Source organism: Python bivittatus, unplaced genomic scaffold (genome assembly GCF_059951505.1).
Source record: "Python bivittatus isolate LINGU-HERP-01145 unplaced genomic scaffold, Pbiv_v1 ctg000200_np1212, whole genome shotgun sequence".
NCBI lineage: Eukaryota > Metazoa > Chordata > Lepidosauria > Squamata > Pythonidae > Python > Python bivittatus.
The window spans coordinates 17944780-17961487 of record NW_028277040.1 but is presented as its reverse complement, the minus strand read 5'-3'; the positions used below and the strand labels follow the sequence as shown (position 1 = coordinate 17961487).

At 40.8% G+C, this 16708-nt stretch overlaps 1 long non-coding RNA gene across 2 annotated transcripts in view; it reads right to left on the bottom strand.

Moving 5' to 3' along the window:
• LOC148216547 (uncharacterized) overlaps nt 1-16177 on the bottom strand; it is a 62731-nt gene extending 46554 nt beyond the window's left edge. For both annotated transcript variants that reach the window (XR_015795237.1, XR_015795238.1), the window contains exons 1-2: nt 16139-16177; nt 6200-6260 (exon numbers count right to left, since the gene is read on the bottom strand). This is a non-coding gene — a long non-coding RNA (uncharacterized LOC148216547). The remainder of the gene's footprint in view (nt 1-6199; nt 6261-16138) is intronic.
• Between the last annotated feature and the right edge of the window lie 531 nt (nt 16178-16708).

The window sequence follows — 16708 nt, the reverse complement described above, 5'->3', positions numbered from 1 at the left end:
GAGGAGGGAGCCTATTTCTTCTCCCTTGAGCTCCTGAATGGAAGGCGGGATACAAATAAAATAAATTAATAAATAAATATAAATTAGCAGCCGTGTCCAGAATAATGGCTGGGGAATGATAGTATTTCAATTATTAACAATAGGAAAGCAACAGTTCTGACTGTGAAAAATCTATTCTTCCTTTAGCCATTGTGGGCACAGTATGTGAATGTCTGTGTGTAGAGGACCTGACCCATCAGCTGAGACCTAATTTTATTATATCTTTATTTATTTATTTATGCATTTTATTAACTGCCTCAACCCTAATAGACTTTATTTAATATATCTGTATCTTGCCATAATCAAAAAATGCTCCCCGGCTGTTTATAGTACGATATAGATGTTAAAAACACATGCATTCTTCTCTCTCTCTCTCCCTCCCTTTTTAACTCTGACAATTAATGGAAGCTGGCCTTGGCCGTGAGAGAGATAAGCAGCTCTTCCCTTAATTTGGATCAAACGTTCTAGCTCATTGAATGGATCTGGATTCTTAAATGCTGCCACTGATTTACCATGAGTAAACAACAGGTGTTGATCATTTTCACATCAGGCACTGTGAATTACTGTGAATACGGTCCAAGGAATAACACAAGAAATTCTGAATCTCCTTGTGAGATTTAAAGGCTGGATGATTGAAACCCCTTGTGAGGTCCCTCTCCTGGAATCATCCCCAAGTTGAGATGAAGGGCAATGATGCCTGTGGCCCTCAGGAGCTGGGCCTTTAGAGAGTCACATGGGATTGAGCCATAGATCTTCTTGCCAAAAGGTGTGAAGAACACCTTGACACTGTACAGAAAAATGATATCCAATAGGGAATATAACAGCAATGGCTTTACAGGTTCTGTTTAAGGAATGAAGCTGTGCCATACATTAAGGAGGGATAAAATAATAATAATAATAATAATAATAATAATAATAATAATAATAATAATATCATCCCCCAGTGAGGCACTACCCTGATGTGGGCCAGTACACAAAAAAACTAGCAGGCAAAGCAGATAACAACAACACCTGGCAATGGCGAAGAGCAAGACAGTTGAAGAAAGAGACAGAGGGGCTAATTCTGGCTGCAGAAGACCAAGCCTTAAGAACAAATGCATACAATGCCAGAATTGAGAAGACAGCAACAGACAGCAAATGCCGCCTCTGCAAAGAAGCTGAAGAAACAGAGGACCACCTAGTCAGCTGCTGCAAGAAGATCGCACAGACTGACTACAAACAACAGCATGACAAAGTAGCAACAATGGTGCATTGGAATATCTGCAAGAAATACCATTTGCCTGCAAGCAAGAACTGGTGGGACCACAAAACAGACGAAGTAATAAAATATGAAGAAGCTAAAGTGCTCTGGGACTTTAGAATTCAAACAGACAAGCACCTGCCACACAACGCCCCAGACTTAACAACTGTTGATAAGAAAGACAAAAAAATCTGGATACTGGACACTGCAATACCTGGAGACAGCAGAATAGAAGAAAAGAATTGAAGAAAAATCACTAAATATAAAGACCTGCAAATAGAAGTGGGATGACTATGGCAAAAGAAAGCAAAGATAGTACCAATAATTATAGGTGCCTTAGGTGCAATCCCAAAACATCTGGAGCACCACTTGAAGACCATCAGCACTGACAAAATCACCATCAGTCAATTGCAAAAAACAGCTTTACTTGGAACAGCTTACATCCTGCGACGATACCTTTAACACCATCAAACAACCACATCTGCCTATCCCAGGTCCTTGGGAAGGACTCGATAGGTGGATAAAAATGCCAAATCCAGTCTAAACATCTGACTGACTGTGCAACCAACAATAATAATAATATGATTGTGGGGCTTGTGCGCTCCGAAGAGGATGAGAGCTATGCCAGAGGTTGAACCATACTGGACAGGTCTCGTCAGAGGACCTAGACAAAAAATGCCTCTCCCATAAACAGTATGGTGAGACGTAATTTACAGAAACCTATACCAGATTGGTCATCTCCCAGATCAACAAGGACCGCACTAGGTGTTCTAATTCCCAGACATCTGGTGACAAGTGGGCTGCAGGACTCAGGACTGTTGGCTGACCAACCAGGGCCAGCAGCTGCAGGACTACTGGAAGAAACGTTATTTAACCATTGCAAATAGACTGAAAACAAAGAAATAATGATCTGCTATTAGAAATTAAGTCCAATGAGAAAAGGATATCTGAAAAGAATGCACCAGTTCTGGAAAGAACAACATCCAGAATCAGAAATAACAGAACAGAGGCTAGCAGACCAATGTCAATTTATAATATGAAATAAAGTATGACAGAAGTAGAATCGGAAGAACTGCAAAGGTCTACCCAGCGCAAAGAAATCGAAGCTTTGCCAGAAGTAGCTCAAAGCAGGGGGAGTCAGCAGTAGAGGCAGCCTGCATAGCTATTGAATTGTTTTCATTCCCAAACCAGGCACCCTCTCTTCTGCCTCTTCCTCAGAAAGAACAAAGCCCTCTAACTAAAAAATGAGAGGAACTGAAACAAAGAATAACTGAGCATCTAGAACAGCACAAGAACAACAGAATAAGGTTGCTGCATTGAAGCTTGTTACAAAGGAAAAGCTAGCACAAGTAATAGACTCGATAGGTGGATAAAAATGCCAAATCCAGTCTAAACATCTGGCTGACTATATGACCAACCATAATAACAATGTGCATGAGTTACAGCATAAAATGCATTGAACATTAGGAAGATGTCCATAAAAACCTTCAGTTGTGGTTGCTTTCAGTCTCTAGCTGGCTGATTTGCAATTTCAACACCTTACATTGTCTCCAGTTTGTTAATACAAGCTTTGCCTACTGGCTCTCTTTGGGTTTTCCACCCACCAAAGGCTCTATGCATCTCACCTAAGAAGAACTGAAACACACTTGCTTAAAGCTGGATTTTATAGTTCCAAAATGGGAAGGCTGTCCAGCAATTACTTGTTGCTTTCTTCCTTCCTCCCAAAATGGGAGAGTTTCTGGTACAATCTAACACCATTTCTTTACCTGAAAAATGAAGATTTTTTTTTTTTTTTGGTTCCTTTTAAAGATAGGACTTACTATGGCTATGATTTGGTTATCCTCTCTCCCCCACCCACTGTTCTGGATTTTAATCACTTTGTCAAAAGAAGAGTTCTTTGCATCTCTTTGGCAATCTTTAAATTTTATTGTAATTATTATTATTACAATGATTACTTCAGTACAGAGTTTGGATACAAAATCTGAAAATACAAGTAGGATATTTGGACTTTTCACCCTAATTTTGTTGCTCTGTGTACACACACTCCCAAGTCACAGAAAACAATTATAAGTATACAGTTTGGACACAGCATAAAGGCACCCAGAGTCCCTAAGTAGCATGGCCAACAGATGAGAAAGTGCCAAACTGCAAAAGCTGCTGCTGCTGCTGCCGCTGCTGTTATTGTGATGATGATGATGATGATGATGATGATGATGATGATGATGATGATGATGATATTTGTCTGGAGGGTTTGTATTTTAAGGTTTCTGAGGAACTAAGTCAGATGACAAATACATTTTTGTGTTGAGAGCAAAGACTGTGCTGAGGGCAGAATGGACCTGCGGTGGGTTTTATACTGGTCCCTAGACATACATTCTGAGGTTTGAGAACCAGACGTTTTCAGTCAATGGGAAGATGTCCCAGACAAGTTAAGGACACTGTAGACTGCGCTCTGTTAATGAGCATAGGGGCCAAAGAAATTGCTGTGCTAAAATTCAGTGAAATAGATGGGTCTCAAGGTTGTGCTACCAATCTGCTGAGGGGAAATTGAATAAAAGGGAACATCAACTGAGGAAATTGTAAATCACTAGGTAGTAAACCACCAGGAACAGATGATGATGATGATGATTGCAAGGAAATAAAGTCCAGCAAGAAGAGCAAATTCTAAGAGGAAAAGGGGCTGAAATAAATTTTATATTAGGATCCTACTGTGACTTGAAGTAAAGTCCTTTCATGGCAAAGATAAACTTCTAAGGAGAAAACACACAGGAACATCAGATGTATCAGCTGAGAGATAAGGTGGATCAGACATCTGGAAAGAATATAAGACATAACAAAGCAGGGTACAGTCACCACTGAAAATGTATTTACAGCTACTGAGAAGGCACACCTCTGAGGTACCACCAGATGACAATGTTTAAGGGAAGGACCTGGAGCATGTCCGCCCTGTCTGACTTGGTGGGATGGGCAGACACTCTCAGAGAATGGCAGTCTTCAAATAACTGGGGGCCGTGCCATTCAGGGCTTTAAAGATAATAGCCAGCACCTTGAATTGCACCAGAAAGGAACTGGGAGCCAGTGCAGCTTGTGCAACAGAAGTGTAACATGGCAAACCATGGGCACTGCTGCATTCTGAAATAGTTATAGCTTCCAGGTAGTCTTCAAGGGCAGCCCCATGGAGAGCGCATTGCAGTAATCCATTAAGGTGTGCAATAATCCAGTAGGTGGCCAAGGTGTGAGTGACTGTGAGCAAGGGCTCCCAGCCTAGGAATGGGGAGAATTGGCACACAAGATGAATTTGTGCAAAAACTACCCTGGCTGTGGTTGCCATCTACTCATTAAGCAGGAGCCATAAGTCCAGGTGGATCCCCAAATTCCATACCAGATCTGTGTCACTGCTTGTTTGTACATGTGTAAATTCGATACTTATCAAGTATTGTGCTCTCTCTTTTTCTTCACAAAGATTGGGTGGTTCATATGTACAGTATGTATGCCTAATGCAAATGCTTCATTATATGTTCCAGATATGGGATTTTTTGGACAGATTTGAGGATGCATCATATAACTATTCTTTACAGATGAGAAGTAGATTAAAATATAGATGTCTTTCTGCTCTGTAACATCTGATCCAAGTCCTTCTTGTGTAGTTTGTTCCCTGCTGTTCATTCTGACTGAAAATGGTTTGACAGGTCTTTACATGAATACCATCAAGCCCCCCTTGGAACAGCATCTGTTAAATAAAGAAAAACCAGTATTGTCAGCCTCAGCTATTGTTAGAGAAGAGAGTGGGCTTTATTTTGCTATCCTGAACAGTGTTCAACACCTTAGGGCTTCTACAGAAGAGCTCACCAAGACAGCTTCTGTAGTATCCAGGACCTCCAACAGAACCCCAAGAGGCACCCTCCTATTCCCCAAACATTTTAAAAAACACTGAAAGTCATGAGATTTCTTATTTTCACATAAAAACACAGAGTTCCAAGATATTGAGCAACAACACAGAAAACCAGTGAAAGTTAATTGGCTGTTTTAAACACATACACACACACACACACACACACAGAGGGAGAGAAAAAGAGAAAAAATTAGGAGAACTTTCTTGGGGGTCTTTGGTGGGCATCCAAACCATCATACAACATTTTGTGATAGTATTTTAGGCTCCAAAAGATTGCCAATCCCAGTTACATGAGATGAAATTAATCTTGATCTATTTTGTCTGGACTAGACCTCCAGAATATCTGTATGGAGGATATTTTCGGGATTCTGTTATGCAGAACCTCTGGGATACACAGGGCATATACCTAACTTACTAATAATTAATTATAGTCCAAAAAGTGTGATTTCTGAATGCACTCTGCAGCTAGATGTCTATGAGTGGAACAAGGATAGCAAGTGCACTGTGACATCGCAATGCAAGCATGAAAGGGCAGAGCTTCCATTGTGACATAACAAAGCACATTTCATCACTTTGGCATAATCATAGTTAGGAACAAATGGCTATGTTTGTGTAGATAGATTGCCATTGCTACTTCTAATGTGTTTACACCTAAGAATATGTGTCAAATATATTGATCCTGATTTAAGATGTTTTGTATGAGCGTAGCTATACACAGTCACATTATAGTATGAAATGCAATTGATTACTCTTTTTGAGCAATGCATGCACAAGTAAGTTTCACTGTTATTACTGAAATTTACTTCAAACTAAATGTTTTTCTAATTGAAGTGTAAGTAATACTATCTTCCAAGCATTGACAAAAATTGGAGAGTCTCAAGTCAAGACAATGCTATCAAGCTAAATAACAAAACTTGTTTGTGATCATTAAAAGGTAATTTTCCATTGAAACCATCATGCTATAGTTCACAAATACACCTTCATATGTATGAGTTATGTAGAGGACAAAGCTGTAATATTATACTCACTTATCTGGGAATAATTCCTGTTGAACTCATTCCCTTCAGATTAGATTGTATAAAAACTACTCTGAAAGAGAGAAAAGTATGAATGGAAACTCCATTTACTTAAATGCCTCATTAGGTGATTGGCTTTAGGCAAATCATTCTTTTGTCTTCAGCTCATCCCTCCTTCACACTGGAATAATAATAGAAATCTGCTTACACAGGATTGCTGTAAGAATTGTAGCAAGATAGATCGTACGCATGAACTCTCTGAATGCTCAGAAAATCAGGCTTAATTATGCTTAGACTGCAGCAGTTGACAACAGTGAGAGATGTGTACTTCATGACAATTACAAAATGGTAAATCTAATGTGGATGTGGATACTATATGTTAATACTATGTGTTGAGCTGGACTACTAATCAGAGAGGTGTCTGGGCTAGTCCTATTGGGAGATACTACAAGATGAAGCTAGAACTTTCTTCCTACGAAGCATATGTTCTTCCCTTAGTATAACTGTCTCCATGAAGAACTTTATCGTAAAGAATACAAACAGATACTTGTCGCATAAAAACTGAATCTTTTTGTTTTATTTGCTTTTGATTGGATTAATTTTATCTAATCAATGTGGTAATTACAATAGAATTCCAGGAAAAGAGGCTTCAAGACCCAAAGCTTCAATCTGGTGCTTTCCTTCTTTGGAAGTTAAACTCCACTGAATACAAAGGGATTGTCCTCCGAATGAAGGGACCCAGGCTGAGAAAGCCATGATTGGGGGAAAAAAATATTATCCAGGTGTTAGTGCATTATGCCAAGGCAGTACCAACATCACATCTTGACTGGAGTTGGTAGATCCATTGGTAAAGGCCAGTTCATCTTCACATTCCACTATTAACCAATAATTTAGAGAATAAGGCTGCAAGTGTTTCTTTTTTAAACATTTTCTTCTATTTAAATAAGAAAGGGGAACCAGTTTGGTGTAGTGGTGAAGGCACCAGGCTAGAAACTGGGAGATGGTGAGTTCTAGTCCTGCATTAGGCATGAAGCCAGCTGGGTGACCTTGGGCCAGTCACTCTCTCTCAGCCCTGGGGAGCAGGCAAGGGCAAGCCACTTCTGAAAATCTTGCCAAGAAAACTGCAGGGATCAGTCCAGGCAGTTCCCAGAATTCAAGACTGACTCGAAAGGGCAAAATAAATACATAAGAAAGTAAGGCTACTAATGTCTACATTAATGTCTAATGTCTCCCATCTCATTGAACCTGGCTGTACTGTTATAATAATCAGATCATTAATAAAATATTACCTTAATAAGTCTAGATATCTGTATTTTCATCTTAATCTATCTATAAATAGGTAGGAATAACAGGACTCAACCAATCTGTTAATAGCATAAGCCCTCTCACTCTCTCAACACCGAGATTGTTTCATAAGCAGCTACCAGCCTACCTTGTCTGGAATTCAGTGTCTGGAATTAACAGGGCAGCAACAATCCCTAGCAAACAACCCTTAAATTAATGCAAAGGAGGAAATGACAGTCAACCCCTTTATTGGCTCAGAAATACCTCTCTTTTGATTTGTTGCCCCTGCTAATGGTATGCAGGCTGTCCCTATGCATGCTGATCCCAGGAACAGTGCGTTCCAGATAACTCCTTAAGGAGTTAAGTTAAGGATTTTTATGTAGGCTGCCATACTACTAAGCAGAGATATGAGCTGAGATTTTTTCAAAATCTTAATGGCACAATTAGATTTTCTGTTATGATGAATGAAGTTATCTCCAGGACATTCCTAAGATACTGAGTATCTTCTTACAAAGGTAATGGAAACAGCAGCCCATGTAAATGTAAATGCAAATGCAGACACCATCCTTGGGTAGCTGGCTATCTCCTCCAGCCTTTGTTGAAAGCTGTACCAAAAAATATGAAAAATTAGAGTTAGGTACGTGTGAGATAGAGAGAAATTTAGCCCCCTGTGAGTTTTTGAAATCCAGGGATAATGAGCACGTGGGAGAGAGAGGATGACCATTGGCCTGGCTCTAAATGTCTCACATTCTACCATAATTTGAACAGGACTTAACTGAGCCCATATAGATATAATTTGGAGCAGGTAAGCATTTTCCACATAGTGGAACCTTGTTATAATAATCAAATGCATGAAGGCTAGATTGCCTAAGCACAGATTCTATCTCTGTATTTCACATGCTTCCTCAATGCCTGGCTTTAGAAAATGGGTTGCACCTCTTGGATTCTCTTAGTGGAGTGATGGGCCCTTGCACAAGAATCAGGGATCAGCTTCTTGAATCCTCCAACTCAAAAACTCTTTTCTATATGCTCTGCTAATTGTCTGCTAACCAGGTTTTGTAGGGTGGCCAGGAATTCTGCTTAGAGTTTAGTCTTCCTTCTGAAGGTCTGCCTGAGAACAAACTTCTGTTTGAAGATCTCTTGTATTTGAAAGGCTGTCCAAACTGAGTTGGGTTTGAAGACAAAGAATCATAACAAAGGAGAGTAGATGGAACAGGAATACTGTTTACCTCATCACAGTCTATATCAACATAGTGAGAGGTATTGCATTTTCATTTAAATGTAGGAAATATTTCTAATTTTTTATTTCTCTACATATAAAGTAGATGAAAAACTTTAAACAAATCTATATCTCTTTCTTTCTTTCTTTCTTTCTTTCTTTCTTTCTTTCTTTCTTTCTTTCTTTCTTTCTTTCTTTCTTTCTTTCTTTCTTTCTTTCTTTCTTTCCTCTCATGTTTCCTTTCAAAAAAAAAGGTCAAGTGTCAATTTCAGTGGATATTCTGTTTGTGAACTGCCCCGATAATCTGGCTCTCCGAGGGTTGACTGAACTCTGAACTAGATAGAGTATTAGCCTGATCTAGCATACATGCATTTGTACCTCTTTCTCAAATTATTATCTTGCCAGGAGTGGGGATAACATGAATAAATCCTGGCAAAAATATCTTGATTGTACAATGATGTACAAAGCAGAAGTATTTTCAGCCAAAATCTGACATGTATCATTCAAAGTGCTGCTGGGTGAGGAAGTCACATAAGGGTATGCTTCTCCATGGCAGATAAAAATTAAATATCAGGACACGTAGTCCAATCTGAGTCTTCTCTCTGATGTTTCTTCGTTTATATCCAAGTATTTATTTATATTTTGGGTGATAGGAGCATGTCTTTTCCTATCATCCAGAACAATATTATCTCCTCGGAACAAAATCGGGCTCTCGGTGGTGTAATCAAATATGGCATTCATCTGTGCCATGCTGTAATAATAGCATGTATATAATTTCCAAACAATATTTTTCTTTTGGTCAATAGAAACGAAGATAGTTCTATGTATCTAAGCCATTCAGACAATTAAAGAATTGTATGTTTTCCTCCTGTGTTTAGATTTAAATCATTTTCATTGAGTAATCAATAAGGTCAAACATGCAATGTTGATTTAACATTCCATGCAATAAGTATAATCAATAGGTGCTATTACAAGATTGCCAGTTTTCAGACAGGGTAAAGGAACTGAGCTATGATTCACATGCTGTAAGACAATACAGTAATTATGGAAATGTGTATCTGTGTTTTATATTGCTTTGTATTCGGTAAGTGTATCATCCGATTATTTTCTTGATCTCTCTGTGATGAAACTACAACATTTTTATTTCTTGTCCAGAATGCAATTTAAAGAGGGTAAATAAAAAGTGTTATTTTAAATGTCCTTTTACCCTTCAACTCCCATGAGCATGTACTTGCCTAATACTCTGGACTATAATAATAGCACAAGATGAGAATAAATATAGAAATTTGTGGGGAGTGGGACTCAAAAGTAACAATTTTAGAACAGCCATAATAAATTGAAACAAAGAAAATGGTCCAGGCTGGTTCTGGTTCTTCTGATGTCCTTGATCATCATGGTATGATAGATAGATGATAGACAGATAGATAGATATTTGCATCTAAATATATATATTCCTTTTGCGATAGTTATTAAGTGATGTGTTTATTTTCATTTTTATTCTGCTTCAATTGTTATAATTCTAAATGCCTCACCAGCAAAAAAACAAAAAACCACAATCCACAAATATAGTAGTCATAAAGCAACTACAAAATAATATCCAATCTAATCATCACACTCAATATTAATAATATTTTTAGTAACCCCCTTGATTGTCAGCTAACAAACACTTTGGTCCCCAAATGCTCTTTGAAATAGCCATCATTTTAAAAGCCTACTCAACTGCAGCAGTGAAGGCATAGATTTTACTTCTGGTGGAGGGGCACTCCAAAAGAGGGGAGCTCATACAGAAAATGCTGAGTCCCCCTTTGCTGCACCTCTCTGTAGGCATGTCTTGGACAGGCAGATTCTATTTGGAGGAAGCAGTCTCAGAGATAACCAGGCCTTCAAGGACAGTCCCATGTAGACTGCATTATAGTAGTCCATATGGTATTATAGACTATGAGAGGTGATAAGGGCACAAGTGACCACTACCAGCACCTTCTGGTAGAACTGTTGCCTCAATCAGAACTGTTCTAGTAGAAGCTGAGAATCCAGAAGAACCCCCAGAATGTGTAGCAGTGTTTTGGGGGAAGCACAATGCCACTGAGAACTTTGGCACAGATACCAGTGTAACGGCCTACCCTCCATCTCCCGTTATACCATCCTTTGCCCATCGGTATTGTGATCTTCCCTCCTTCATGTACCCCTCCATCATTATATTTCTGTATGGTCTAGATTGTATAAGCTTAAGAATTGAATTACTCTCATGTCAATACCAATGACTATTATATGGATCCTTTCTGCTCTTTCTTTTTCTCCCTCTATTTGTTAATTAGTTTTTTCTCTCTCTCTTTTGTTACATTTAATTTTTTTAACCACTATAATATATAGAGAGAGGTCTGTTTCAGTGTATAACTACTCTGTATTTTATTTTAAAATTTTACTAGATAACCCGTGACCCGTTTGGTTATTGTTTCAGAGATAGTTCCTTACCTAGACAGAGAAACAGAATCATCAACGGCAAAAAAGTAGTGGGAGTGTGAGCAACTTATGACTTGCTGCCAGCCTCCCCACTGATTTTGTTTGTGGGAAGCTGGGAGGGAGCATCAGAAATCTTCCTTCCTTCCTTCCTCCCTCCCTTTCCATATATAATATAGGCTTGTGACATTTGCCCTACCTCATGACCTTCAGAAGAGCCCTGGTGAAGCCTCCTCCTCCTCCTCCTCCTCCTCCTCCTCCTCCTCCTCCTCCTCAGCTGACCAGTGGAACTGTCTGCCATTTTGTGTGTGCGTGTGGGGGGGGGGTAAAACAAAGGGAACCATGGACCATGAGGAAAACTGCACCCTTGCTCCCCATTCTGGTGTGTCCCCAAGGGCCCCTTCCCACGAGGGAGGAAGAGGGTTTACCCGTTGACCACTGGCACCCCCCAGCCAGCCCTACCTCACCAGCAGGCATTCAGATTACTCCCTCATTCTTCCCTCAATGCCCACAGCCATTAAGAGATTTCAAATTTTGGCCTAGGTTCCAAAGTAGCCAATCGCTGCTTGCCCGTTGGGCCTTGCCACCAGCCAGTTGGGCACAGAGGACAGAGGTAGGTGGGAAAGAGGTCGGGGATCCCTCCCTCCCTCCCTCCCTCCCTCCCTTTCCACATATAATACAGGCTTATGCCATTTACCCTCCTCTCATGACCCTCAGAAGAGCCTGGTGAAGCCTCCTCCTCCTCCTCCTCCTCCTCCTCCTCCTCCTCCTCAGCTGACCAGTGGAACTGCCTGCCACTTTGCTGGGGGGATGAAACAAAAGGAACCATGGACCATGAGGAAAACTGCACCCTTGCTCCCCATTCCAGCATGTCCCCAAGGGCCTCTTCCCTTGAGGGGGGAAGAGGGCTCACCCTTCAACCACCAGCACCCCCCAGCCAGCCCTACCTCACCAGCAGGCATCCAAGTCACTCCCTCATCCTTCCCTCAATGTCCACAGCTATTAAGAGATTTCAGATTTCTGCCTCATTTCCAAAGCAGCCAGTCGCCACTTGCCTGTTGGGCCCTGCCATCAGCTATTTGGGTGCAGGGGACAAAGGGAGGTGGGAAAGAGGTCAGGGATACACACATGATGATTACATGACCTGGCAACCACAAATTTCCCAAATTTCAATCCCACAGGAATAATGGTCCCAGATTTTGGATGCATTCTGTAAATTAGATGGATGCATTTGAGGTACCTTGGTTCAAAAATTATTGCCCTATGATGCACTGTTTCGCCCAGTTGAAGGTTACAGACACAAGAGTTTTAGTACTTTATAGATTGTTCTGTTTGTGTTGTAGTTTTCTGTATTTTACTATAGTAAGTAAGTAAATAAATAAATAAATAAAGCAAGTTGGCCTGGATTTTCAGTTTTCATTTCTGGTCAGCTCCTTGATCCTCCATAGATCTTCAAATGATGCCTATCAACTAACTGGCCAGATCCACCCATCCATGGCATCTCCAACACAACAACTTCATATCTTTACCACTCTGTTGCTGGTTCCATTGCACATGATCTGTTGAGACAGCAAGTTTCTGCTGGTTTTGCTTGTCCCTCTTCCAACTAGCATACTGATTGCCTGGCTCCAACTCCACCACTGGCCACGTCTGTCCCTCTTCATTCCCATGCATTGTGTTCCAGCTACTCCTCATTACAACCTGAGCTTTTCCATTCGCCTCACTTCCTAACTAAAGAAGATTCTTAAACTATCATTAATCACAAAAAACAGTTCAGTCTCACTACCTGATTAAAACACTTTTCCTTCTTTGGGTGGCATAGACAGACAGACAAAAACATTTTTTAGTAAAGAATAAGAGCATTAAAAAATATCTTCCCATGAATGGGGGCAGTATACTGAAAGGGACTAGGAGCTTGCCATTTTAGCCAGCCCTAGACATTCCAGCTGTGTCCCTTCAGTATATTCACTGACATGGATGTGTGAAGCAGTAACATTCTATGTCTGGACCTCTGTGCATAGGGCAGGGATGGGAGATCTTTTGAGATGCTGTTAAGCTACAACTCCAAACATTTCTCTCCTCATTTTGGGAGAACTTTAAGAGGCAAAATGGGTACTTTAAACATTTCAGAGGCTTAAGGAATCTAGTTCAAGTGCTCATACACTCATACACCTCAAAATCAGGCCTGGGACTTGTGGACCCAGCATATTTAGAGGTCAGCTGCTGAGTCAGCTTGAAATATCATTTACTAAGATCCTTGGAATTTTATGCTTTTCTTTAATGCTACTTTCCTTCTCCTGCCCCTCACTTTTCTTTATGGAAGCAATAGTTCTTTATATTCTTTATGAACCTACAAAATAACTTGGGTCGTCTGCTGTTAGCACTGGATTTTACTCAAAGAACTAGAAGATTTCTTGGCTAGGAGAAGCTTGGAGATGTTTTCCTTGCAGCATGGATGATGAAGAACAGACCGTTGATGCTTAAGGGAGAATACTGGCCCATCAAGTTGAGTATTATCGGTTTTCCCAGAATTCAGACAGGAATCTTTCTCCATTGTACTTGGAGATGCCAAGAAGTCCCCTAGAGAAATTGGCTTGTGTTCAAATCACATAATAGAAAACTGCCTTATAGTTTATGCTATTGAACGAAAAAGTGAATTTGACCTGAAAATATGCCAAGGATAGGGAGAGGAAATATAACTGTGGTATAATATGGAGACTTTAAATGCATGAGAATGGCAAAATATCCTCCTTTTCCTCTTCAATCAACAACATTAATGATGATGATGTTTAACAATATGAGGAGATGCTGCAGAAAGCAGAGGACTTCAGAAGGACTTCTCTGGCTATTAGCCTCTCCACTATATTTATCCTAAATGGGAAAAGGCTTCTGCCTTTGCTGCAGAACATTTTAGTAAAAGGCTAGCAAAGTTCAGTGTCCTCAGAAGCTTTCAAATCCTCACACTAATGGCAGAGTACATTTATATTTGGTTTTAGTGCCTGAAAGCTTCATGCCATTAGCTGTTAGCCGAAGACTGACTTTAGCAAATGATTAAAGTAGCTTGAGGGTGGGGGAGGTCAGTAAAATAATCCTCTGAAAACCAGTTAAGGAATTTGGTAAACAGTATCTTCCAGCTATGGGTTTCCCTCTCTGACTCATTGATTCTCCCAGGGTACCTTCTGCTGACCTCCAAGTTATCACACTTCAAAAGGAAGTCAACTGAGTCACAACTGATTAGAAAATATGATTCTTTTCCAGGCAGATTTAAGGCTTCTCTGCACTAAGGCCTTCAGCTGCTTGACAACCTTGGGTAAACAGGCTGGAAATGAAACCTGCTTAAGAAATCCCTTTCTGGATTTCAGCCTCTTCCTCTGATTTGGCCAGAGTGGTGGCCCGAGGTTCTGTTTGGACTGTGCTTGCCATGGCCCCCAGTTGGTGGATTCCACTGTTTCTTTAATCCTCTCACCCATGCTGAAAAAGCAAGCACCAATCACTTTCCTTTCTATGGGCAGAACTTTGAGCACATGTGATTTCCATTGATAGGCCTTTTTTATGAGCCCCCTTGGTCAACTTTCCCTTTTATTTGATATTTTCCGGTCTGATAAACCTACTAGTGGACCAGTAAAAAAAGAGAAAGAAAGAAGACAGAAGACAGACAGACAGAAGACAGACAAGAAAGAAAGAAAGAAAGAAAGAAAGAAAGAAAGAAAGAAAGAAAGAAAGAAAGAAAGAAAGAAAGAAAGAAAGAACCATGTTTCACTGTTTTTCCTGTCATTTGGATTAGATGGGAAGCTGGCAGACCCCTTTACAATGCCCGAGGGCTCCTTGGGAGAAAAAGTGGCAGGAGCAACTTACCAAAGTGACCTGCAGTCTCCTGCTGGCTTCCCCATTGAGTTTGGTTGTGGGAAACCAGCAGGGAAGATCACAAATGGTGATCATGTGACTGCAGGACACAGCAACTGTTATAAGTGCAAGCTGGTTGGCAAGCACCCAAATTGCGATCACGTGACTGCGGAGGTGCTGCAACAGCCACAACTTTGTGGACCGGTCATAAGTCCCCCTTGTTCAGCACCATCGTAACTTTGAACAGTCACTGAATGAGTGGTCATAACTTGAGGACTACCTGTAATAGAATATTCATTACAGTGATTATGGTATTGGGGTATGCCATTCTTTTCTTAACTGTTCCTAACTGTTTAAGTTCTACATAGATAGATCTACTGCTACCCACCGCATTTCCTTCTTTTTGAGTATCTATGTGCCCATATGCATGTGTCTGCTAAGAATAACTCAGCTAAGAATAACACACATCCCTGAAAGAGAGTTCCAGTCGCTCCTACTCCAATAAACCTATTAGCCCGTAAAGTTTCTGAATCTCTGGTTAACTTGTCCTAAGCTACTTCCCATTGCCATCTTCAGCAGAAATCCCTATTCAAACCCACAAACCAACAACCAAGAAAGGGAAACAAGCTCCAAGTGGCAGGGAGAGGGAAGCGCTTTCGGAGCTTCCATTCTTATCCTGTATCGAAACCAAGAGTCAAACAGCAAGACTTACACCACAGAACCAACTTACTTTTACAAAGTACCCAAGTTCAAAGTACGTGCTTTGCATTCAGAAGATTCAGCTCCTGGCATCTCTATTCAAACCAAGCTCAAGCCTCTGCTGGGCACTTTAGAAAGCTGCTGCCTGTCAGAGGAGACTGTCTGCTTGTTTCCAAAAGAACCTGCTTGGATGGAAATGCATTCTATTCAACTGCAGTGAATGCCGTGGATAAAATAGCTTGGCTAGAAGGAGCCTGGCCTCTCTTCCTCATTGCCATTCACTCCTGAGATACGTCTATAGTGCCAGAAACTGCCTTGCAATTTCTCCAAAAGCTTCTTCCCACGCAGAAGAGGCTTCTCTCTCTCTCTCTCTCTCTCTCTCTCTCTCTCTCTCTCTTTTACTATGAGAACTTCTTTTGAATTTCCCGTGTTGGTGTTGCAGAGCTTACTTTTATTCCTGGAGGGGACAGAGGATGAAACCGCTGCTGTTGTTTCCTCTCTTTCCACTACTCTGCAGCTCACACTTGAGCACTAGGTGGGAAAGAGCCTGACGGGTGGAAGGAAGAGCTCCCTCCCACAGTCTTCCTTTGCGGTCTCATGGAGTGGGGAAATGCCAGCGAGGCTGCAAAGTGCTGAAGGAATTAAGCAGAGTAATGGAGATCAGGCTACTTCCTCTGGCCATCTCATCTGCAGGGGCACTTCCACATCACATCAGACCACATCCACTCCCCGGTTTGAAGCTGATCTGTCATGATCTTCACTTCTGCAGATATCAGATTGGAGTGAATGCACTGAGGCAATCAGTGCTTCTTCTCACTGACCAACAGAAGTGCAAAGAATGTGATTCAATCGTTGTCCTGAACCACCACTCCTCCTGAAGCAACAAAAATCCCCTTACCCCTCATTGGTTAAAAAGGGCTTAAATGCTACCCCTCCTAAACATGTGCACTTTATCTTATGTGCATCGGATCACTTGCAGTAAAAACCTGAACAGTTTCTATCAGTGGAAATGTCCTGGC